The sequence below is a fragment of the Labrus mixtus genome, chromosome 12 (genome assembly GCF_963584025.1).
Source record: "Labrus mixtus chromosome 12, fLabMix1.1, whole genome shotgun sequence".
Taxonomy (NCBI): Eukaryota; Metazoa; Chordata; class Actinopteri; order Labriformes; family Labridae; genus Labrus; species Labrus mixtus.
The window spans coordinates 6379526-6388312 of NC_083623.1; the positions used below are offsets into that span (position 1 = coordinate 6379526).

The 8787-nt window shown below is 41.8% G+C and overlaps 1 long non-coding RNA gene across 3 annotated transcripts; it reads left to right on the forward strand.

Annotated features, from left to right (window-relative positions):
* Window positions 1–5132: 5132 nt before the first annotated feature.
* Window positions 5133–7367, forward strand: LOC132984552 (uncharacterized). 3 transcript variants are annotated; one of them, XR_009674967.1, is made up of 3 exons: window positions 5133–5309; window positions 5714–7012; window positions 7107–7367. It is a non-coding gene; the product is annotated as an uncharacterized LOC132984552 (long non-coding RNA). The 3 variants fall into 3 exon arrangements; XR_009674965.1 differs by having other exon boundaries at window positions 5135–5309; window positions 6837–7012; XR_009674966.1 differs by lacking the exon at window positions 5133–5309 and adding an exon at window positions 5371–5611 and having other exon boundaries at window positions 5678–7012.
* The last annotated feature ends 1420 nt before the right edge of the window (window positions 7368–8787 follow it).

Consider the following 8787-nt stretch of genomic DNA (forward strand, 5'->3'; position numbering starts at 1 on the left):
AGAAGACCCCGTGCCTCCGTTAGTTAAACGCATTTATTCTTTTGGGAGCTAAAGCTGAACCAAGCAATCATTGGTTGAAAGGTTGGGTACACCCTGGACAGGTCTCCAATTCATCACATGGCTGACACGATCACAGAGACAGACAGTCACGAGATAGTTTCCAGTCAGCTGCATGTTTTTGGTCAATGAGAAGAAACCACAGTGAGAAACTTCCTATACTGTAGCCACAACCAGTGTGGGACTATAAAAAACAATGGACAACAAGACAGCTCCCCAAAAGTGAAGCCAAAAAATTTGGAGCCGTACCTACTGACTGGCTGCAATATTGATCATAAGCTCCGCCTCCTCCATGTAGACAGATGAGACATGAGTCAAACTATAAACTCAAAATACTTCAAATAAACTTTCTCAAGATTGTTTTTTTAATCGATGTAGTTCGTTCTTATCATGCTGATTTATGTCCAAGTGTTGATTTAAAAAAAAAAAGTTTTGTTTTAATTATTTGTTCGATGCTATAAAAATGTGTTTAACGCCATGATTGACAGCTCTGGTGACAAATGTAGCTCCTGTAGTGCTTTTTGCACCGGATTAACAGAGCAGAGGAGAATCAGCGAGAGGAAGCCTAACGACCACTAACACAAGAGTCACTGAACTTTCCAAAATCGTGAGTGTCTGCTTCGATCGGACACAAGAATCAGTTCTGCTGTGGACTGAGCTGACCACAAGGATCTTTGCTGTTTCATCTGTGAGTGTGTTTTGGGTAGAGGAAGGGGCATGACGGCAATAATGAGGCTCAACCAGCTGATCTCTACTACACAGACTCTGCCTCCAAACACGAATCAGTGCACATCATCAGAGGTATTTAGGCTTCACTTTGGGACAACGGGAAGAGGTCGGGGTGTATCGTCCATCTTTATATGCAGTCAGTGGTAGAGACCTAGTCTTAGTCATTCTTACTGTACATAAACCGAGAGGACGTCTCTCTAAAATTAAGTTTATAAAGGACGAAAAAAGGAAAACATGCATTTTAAAAACTTAGAAATTACTTAAAAATGTGTCTTTTTTTTCATGCACTATTTTGTGACTCCAGACTGAGGTACTTTTGACAGAACTTGGATGATAAAATCCAACCTGCTGGAAGCTTTGACAGCTGAATGTTTAATATGAAGTGTAAGGCAGAAGTGATGTAGGATTCATACCACATTGCCACAAAGTCTGGAAAAGTCAGCGAGCTCATCCCCCTCTCTCTGCTTATTTCCTGTTTCCTTCTGTGCTGAGAACGTTGAGATGAAGAAGAAAAATGTCTAAAATGTTTTCACAGAGATGTCAGGCTCATCACTCTTGGAAACAGTTGTATTTGTTACTCTCTCCTCATAAATGAGTGATAAGTATTGTTGTTGGATGATCAGTTAAGATGTGTCTGTTGTATGTGGCATTATGATCGACTCCAGCCTGTCCGTCTCTCAGACTTTGAGCCTCTGAGAACGGCAAAGAGTGTCCTGAATGTTTCAGAGTTTTAATAATAAAACATCTGACATCAGGATTTAGAGGGCTCTGCGCTGGAATACTTCACGGATCCTTGCAATAACTCTCGTATTTTCCTCCAGAATCGGGCAGGGAGCTCTCTGTGAGCGCGGACACACTCGCAGAGAGCTCCTCTCACATATATTAGCATTTAATGAAATGCACATTTTTCTCATTAAGTCTAAAACGCTTCCAAATCTGGGGGAAATACAGGGATGACCCGTGTTTTGATTTGCTCTTTATTAGTTTGTTTTCTTTTCATTCATTCTCTGTTCTCCACTTAAGGTTTCAATCTGTCCACTTTGAGCCCTGCGTGCCAAGCTGCGGCGAGGACGGGCTGTGTGCGTTTACTGTGTGAATTTGTTGTCTGCTGGAGCCGATTGAAGCTCGAAAGCAATCAGTTGTCTGTACTGTATTACGCCTTGAAATCCATTTTAAATGCACCTCCATGTTTTTCTCCATATTTTTTATTAGGATTAAAAATTATGCATTTGTACGATCAAAAAACAAAACTACGTTACACTTACTCTTCCTCCTAAATACTTTTTATGGATTAGCTCTTACAGGATTTTCTGCTTGCCTCCCTGTGTTTGACCCTGGCAGCTGCGGCTCAGTGATAGAGTCAATCATCTCTCAACAGGAAGGTTGAGGGTTCGATCCCCAGCTCCTGCAGCCACACGTCCCATGTGTCCTTGGGCAAGACACTTAACCCCAAGTTGCTCAGGCTAATTTGTCGGCGGGGTATGAATGTGTGGGATCAGCTAATACTGATGGACACATCACGGGTATTTATGGGTAGGTGATGTAAAATCGCTTTGAGTTGTCAGAAGGTCAGAAAAGCACTCTACAAGTCCATTTACCATTTATCCACAAACATGTAAACAACTTAGGAACTTTGGGGTTATGTTGCTTTTAGCACCCCCGGTGGAAAAGGTGTACGTTTATCTCTCTGCTGATCTAAAGAATCTCCTCCTCCTCTATTTCAAATATTCAATGCGAAACATGAATCCTCAGCATATTTAAAAAGGCTGTCTCCTCAGCACGCTATCACCTCTGGCAGAGGTGACGGGCATGTGAATTAACTAAACAGAAATAATCAACCCTGTTGCTGATGGGTTCCTTTGCTTATGTAGGTCATGAAGAGGCATCTGTGTTAATTTCTAAAAGTTTCCTCGAACATCTCCTATTTAAACTTTGTTGAAACACACGCACACACAGAAGAGGGCTTGTGCATATGTGTGTGTGTGTGTGTGTGTGTGTCTGTGTGTGTGTGTGTGTGTGTGTCTGTGTGTTTGGCCGCGGGCCCACATGCTGTTAATTGGATAATGAGGTACAATGACAAATCCCTGTTGCTGCGACAATAAGGTGCTGCTGTCCAGGTTTAATATCACAGACCCTGCTGTAATGCTGTTTGCACACACACACACACACACACACACACACACACACACACACACACACACACACACACACACACACACACACACACACACACAGCTCAGGTGTCTGTAGCTCCACTTTAGAATTTAATCTGGCTCTTCCTCCCAGCAGCCAATCAGAGGCCACCATTGCTGCCCAAACAACCAATCAATTATCTCTAATACTGGATGAGCTCTCCTCTCCTTTCTTCTCCTCGTCTCCTTTTCATTCTTCTTTCTTCTCCTCTCTTGTTCTTTTTTTGTTTTGTTTTCTTGGCCAACCTCTCTCTCTCTCTTTCCTTTTCCTCGTTTCTTCTTCTTCTTGTTATATTCCCTCCTCTCAATATAGCATTCCCGGGCTGAATGATGGTCTTACTCTACGAGTGATGTTTCACAAAGGCACCGCTTCACAAGCATGACGACACTTCTCGGCTGCTTTTTTTTTTTTTTTTTTTTAAACTCACCAATGCCCAAACTTTAAAACGGTATCATTGCAACACATAGACTGTACATGGGGTTGCAGCGCCCACCGCATCCTATCTGAAAGACCCTTCAAGAGGGACAAACTACTATGAAGAGCAGGCGGTTGTTAGGGATGCTGTTCTTATCACAGACTCTGGAAGTCTCACATAAGTACGGAAAGAAGTTTGGTAAGTTTGACGTCCATCTGTTTGCAGTGGTCCGGTCCATGTGTTACATATTCAAGTAATGCTAAGTTGCATATAGCTGAAGCTGAATCTTTGCTGCACACACCAATGCTCAAACTTAGAAAAACTACAGGAGAAGGTTGTGAATTCACTCCATATTCATTTGCTTTAGAAGTCAAACATTATCAGCCAGTTGCTTAATCTAAAAAATATATTAAAATTTCCTCTTCTCTTATTCTCCTCTTCAAAATGTTCCTGACACTGTGCTTTCTTTTCCCTATCCTTTTCCTTGTTTCTTTTTTCCTTCTCCCCTCCCTTTACTCCTTGTCTCCTGTTTTGTGCATTCCATGTGTCATTTTTTCCCCCCTCCTCTTTTCCCTTACTACTTGTCTATCCACCCTCATTTCCTTCCTTCTCCCCGTTTGCTTTCCTTTTAATATCCTTTCATTTTTCTCCCCGTTCATCCTGCACTCATCTTCTCTACTTCCTGTTTGTATTATCTCCTCCACCTGCTTCTCTTTTTTTCCCCTCCTCTCCTTTCCTATAGTTTCACCTCTCTCTCTTTTTTCTTCTCCTCTTCTCACACTCCTTTCTCTTTCCCTCTCATCCGCTCTCTTCCCGAGCCATAACTGAGGGGATGATGGGCCATAACTCACGGGGATCCAGGCGGCCTCAGACGTGCTCACATTAATTGGATGTCCATATTAAATGGAAAATGAGAGCAGCGCTGAGGGAAAAAGTGAATGACTGACTCTCTTGGCTGCTATTGACCTATGAGGAAGAGATGCTGCCCTTTTCCCCGGCGCTCTCCCTCGCCCAGTTTTCTCTGCTCCCGTCAGCGTGATGGATCTCAAAGCATTCATTTTCTGACCCCTCACCTGGAAGCAGATTAAGCGCTCTGATTCAATAGGGCCGTTAATGGGGGCGCCAAAAGTTTATGAGGATTTCTGGAAAAGGCCAGGGAAATTAGATTGTAAGCTAACAGATTTATTGCTCTGTTTCAACACATTGTAAAAAGATTATAGGACCTCCAGGCAGGTTGGAGGGACGGAGGGGCCGCGGCGTGTCTCTCCGAGTGAGGGAGAAGTATAGAGCAGAGAGAGACAGAGTCGTGCTCTCACGTTTAGCCGCTTTTCCACCCTGACAGGCACAAGGCAAGCGTGTCAGTCAGCAGAGGATAATCTCACGTCTGACCTGAAGGACGGATGTTTAGACAGCATGCCGAGCGATCCTCAGCTGGAGGCCGGCTGGAGGTGACGTGACAGGCAGTGATGCTGTTTTGTCTGAAATTCTGCTTCGAAGTATTCCTCCATTTAGTTTCAACCCATTTTCATTAAGTGTAGAGAAGCTCATGCAACGAGTTATTCTTGAATTTTCCTTATTTTTTTGTTCTGAGTTGTTTTTTCATGTTTTATTTTGAAAGTTCTTTCCTAGTGCTTCGTGTCTGGTTTTACTTCCTGTCTTTGTTTCCCCTCCACTGTGATAATGTGCCCCACCCTGACTGTCTACACCGGTGTCATTAGTCCCACCTGTGTTTGATTACCCCAGAGTGTCTGTAGTCTCTGTACGTTCCCTCCTGTGTCAGTTTGTTACGTCATATTTACTGGTGCTCTCCTCATGTGGATTCATCCTAACACCCATGGTGTATACTTTCCTCTTCCTTATGCATATGTTTAACTAGTTTTTTGTGCGGGCTTAGGTTTCCCTTGACTCCTCATCAGTAAGTCTTTATATTTGATAGTTCAGCCCTTTCTGTCTAACGTTTTTGTAAGATGGATTGGCTAACAATACAGAAGCTCTAAAGCTCCTGTCAGTCTAATGAACCTCAGTGTGTCAGTTCTTTGTGTCAGAGGGTTTGACGTCTTCATATAGATGCTTCAGTGACACTTAAAATTGTTGGGTTTTGAGGGAGGAGATTGTTTGTGAGACACAGAAAGTAGTGGAGGAAAACACCATTCTGCATTTTGGGAGCATTTTGAATTGAAGTGAGCTACGGTTTGATTTCTGATGTTTAGATTTTATGTGACAATGATGATGATTTGACTACAACACGGCTCCTCAGGTGCGGTGCTTCCTGCGCAGGTAAAGTTTCCATACATCAATAACACCTCATCCATGTCGAAGCATCTTCAAGCAAAGCATGATGAAAATCATCCACAGCAGGCCAACAGCACCGAGCCTGTCAATGCTGGATATCTTGACTGCAAGTATTCTTAAATAATAATAAATTATCTGATTATTTTATGATCCAGAAAGAAGTAATCATGGGTTTCAATGATTAAGCTTTAATGTTTATATAAGTGGTCTGCCTTATAATATCCAGAAAACAAAGATTGGATGAGGCCTTGGCGGACTTGACAGTCAAGGATGGCCGAGCATTTTCAGTGGTAGAGGATGAACGCTTTCACAAGTTTGTCAAATCCTTGACTCGAGCACAGTCCCAAGATACGAGAAAACCAGAGAGATGGCCATTGCTGAGGTCAGGCAGACTCTGCAGTTAGTCTTACCGCTGGTATGTGGACAATTTTTAACATGGATGCCTGCAGTGATAGGCCATTTTATATCTGAGAATCTGAGGCCGATCACTTTCCATTTAGGGGTACAAAAGTTTCCCTTGACCCACACAGCAGATCACTTGGCTGTTGCTATCGCTGACAGTTACTGGCATAGAATAAATCAATAAGGTGTCACACACACTTCCTGATTTGCTCATGTTTTGAATTTAGTAGATGAAAAATGATCAGTACAGTACAAACCCCTGAGCTGGAAAACATCCACGTCGATCAAGCCTGCAAAATTGTGGCTTACATTAAGTCGAGCACCTCTGCAGAGGAGAAGCTGTGTGCCATGAAGACAAGTCTGAGGATGACGGTACTAAAACCAATCCCAGAGGTAGACACAATGTGGAACAGCACCAGAGTTAAGAGAACCTCTGGGTGCAGCTCTGACCTCTCTCAGCTCAGACATATGACCTTTCAGTGCTGAGGAGGCCTCCCAGCAGAGTCTTGTTGTGTTGGGTCCCTTCCATCAAGACACTGTGGAGCTGTCAAAGGAGAAAAGTGTCAGGATCCAATTCCAATTCCCTTGATAAAAATGTTAAAGCACGTTATTGCTGGACAGTGCTCAAATGCCTCATGGCATTGGTGCAAAATTGGCCAACAATTTGAAAAAAATAATCTGTCCGACAAATCTAAACTATACTGGAGAAAGTAAGTACCCTGTCTATGCCCACCTTGCTGAACCCAAGAATCAAAGAAGTGGTGTTTCGATCCAAGGAAATAAGCAAGCTGCAGTCAAGAGGCTGAAGAGAGAATGGACAACGGGGGCCTCAGCTCAGCCTCAGGACTACAACCTCTAGGCCTTGCTGGACAGTCATGTAGAAGCACAAAGTCAAGTGAACAATGCCACTGTGGAATTTTGGAGGTAATGCGTTCTGTAGATATGTGCAGTTGAAAGTTTTGAGCTGCATTTGTTCAACCATAAATATTTTTTTTTTATTTTTTTTATGTATTCCCAGGTATTTGAGAGAGCCACCCTGGGCAGGTGCCTGAGGACCCTCTGCAGTACTAAATGACAAGAAACACTCCTTATCACCACCTGTTTAAGTTGGCTTCAAGACGTCTCTGCCACTCGCATCATTGGTGCCATGTGTAATAATCTTTTTTTACAAGGCTGGCTAAATTCTCAGCCAGAAAAGGAGCTGACTTAAACCCAGCTCCAAGGAAAATTATATTTCCAAAAACAAATCTGTAAAATAAATCAAAAGTTTTAGAAAACACTTCTGATTTTAAATATGTATGAAATCTGTTTTAGCCGTAAGAGGAAAAACCTACAAGTGTGTGTCGACATTAAGCCTACAGTATGTACTTTAATCATATACGAGTACTGTTTCACGGCCATTGTCATTTTAAAGATCACTTGATAGCAAATGACTATGAAGTGTGTATTTATCATTGGGGGATAATGGAATCTCAATCCAACCAAGCTGAACATGTAGCTTTAAATTCCTTTTTAATGCAGAAATTTGAGATTGACCCATTGAGGTGTCGTGCCAATGATTCGGCCCCACCTTTAAACGGCTGCTTTAATTTCAGTATGCCGCCAGATGTCTCTGTTCTTCCTGAGGAGGAAACCCTGAAGCGTTGAATCTTCTTAAAAATAAAAACCCAAACTTTATGATCCATCATCTTCCCATCCCTATTAAATACATTTATTACCAGAACCTTTTTAATCAATATCATGACAGGGCTCTTCTTGTATCACCAACCCTTTCTAAACTGGGAAAACTTCCTGGCAACTAGTTTGAGTGGACTAAACCACGAGTGGGGGGAGCTCATTTGAAACAGATTAAAAAAAAAAAAACCCAGACAATTATGGAAATATGAACATTTTTTATTTTAAAAGCAATGAGCATAATTCCCCGTCTAATACCAGTGTAACATAGATGTCACCAGCAACTTCAGAACAAAAAGTTCTTTGTCAAAAAACATACTTAAATCTTCCCCTACCCTTTGGTCTTCAAAAATGGTGGAACCAGGAAGTATAAATAACAAGAAATCCAACTCAAACACTTTTGCTGGACCACTAGAAAATATCTGAGTACCAAGGTGAGAATATTTCTTGCATAAAACAAACACTTACAAATAAAGGTGACGATAATAGCTGCAAGGTCTGTTTTGGTACAAGCTCCATGTTGAAATAAAACAAAGTTTACGTCAACAGGCGGCTTTGGTGTAAAAGCCTCAATAACCCCCAACCAATTGTTTGCTAGCTGCTGAATACCAAACAGCTGACAAGAAAATACCAGCTAGCTACTAGCTTGTGTAGCATAATACAGCTAACAAGCCACATGTGAGAGTTATTGAAGACCAACATGTAGCACCATTATTAAAGGTTTTTAACATTTGTGTCTAACAACAAAACTACTATAAACAATGTGAGTGTTGTTCAGTGTTTAGTGGTTGCATGACTAAGCAAAAAATATGCTAACGTGTTGTAGCAGCTTTTACCACAAGTGGCCAAGATAATCAAATCTTACAGGTCTTATGGCCAATTTGTAGTTAATACAGATCAATTTAACACTAGAAAGCTAGACTTATTACTAACCATGTTGGTCAAATATGAAATTAAGTTACTAATCTTAAATCATTCACACAACATTGCAATTTCCCCTCAGGTCTATCTAACATTTTAGCTTC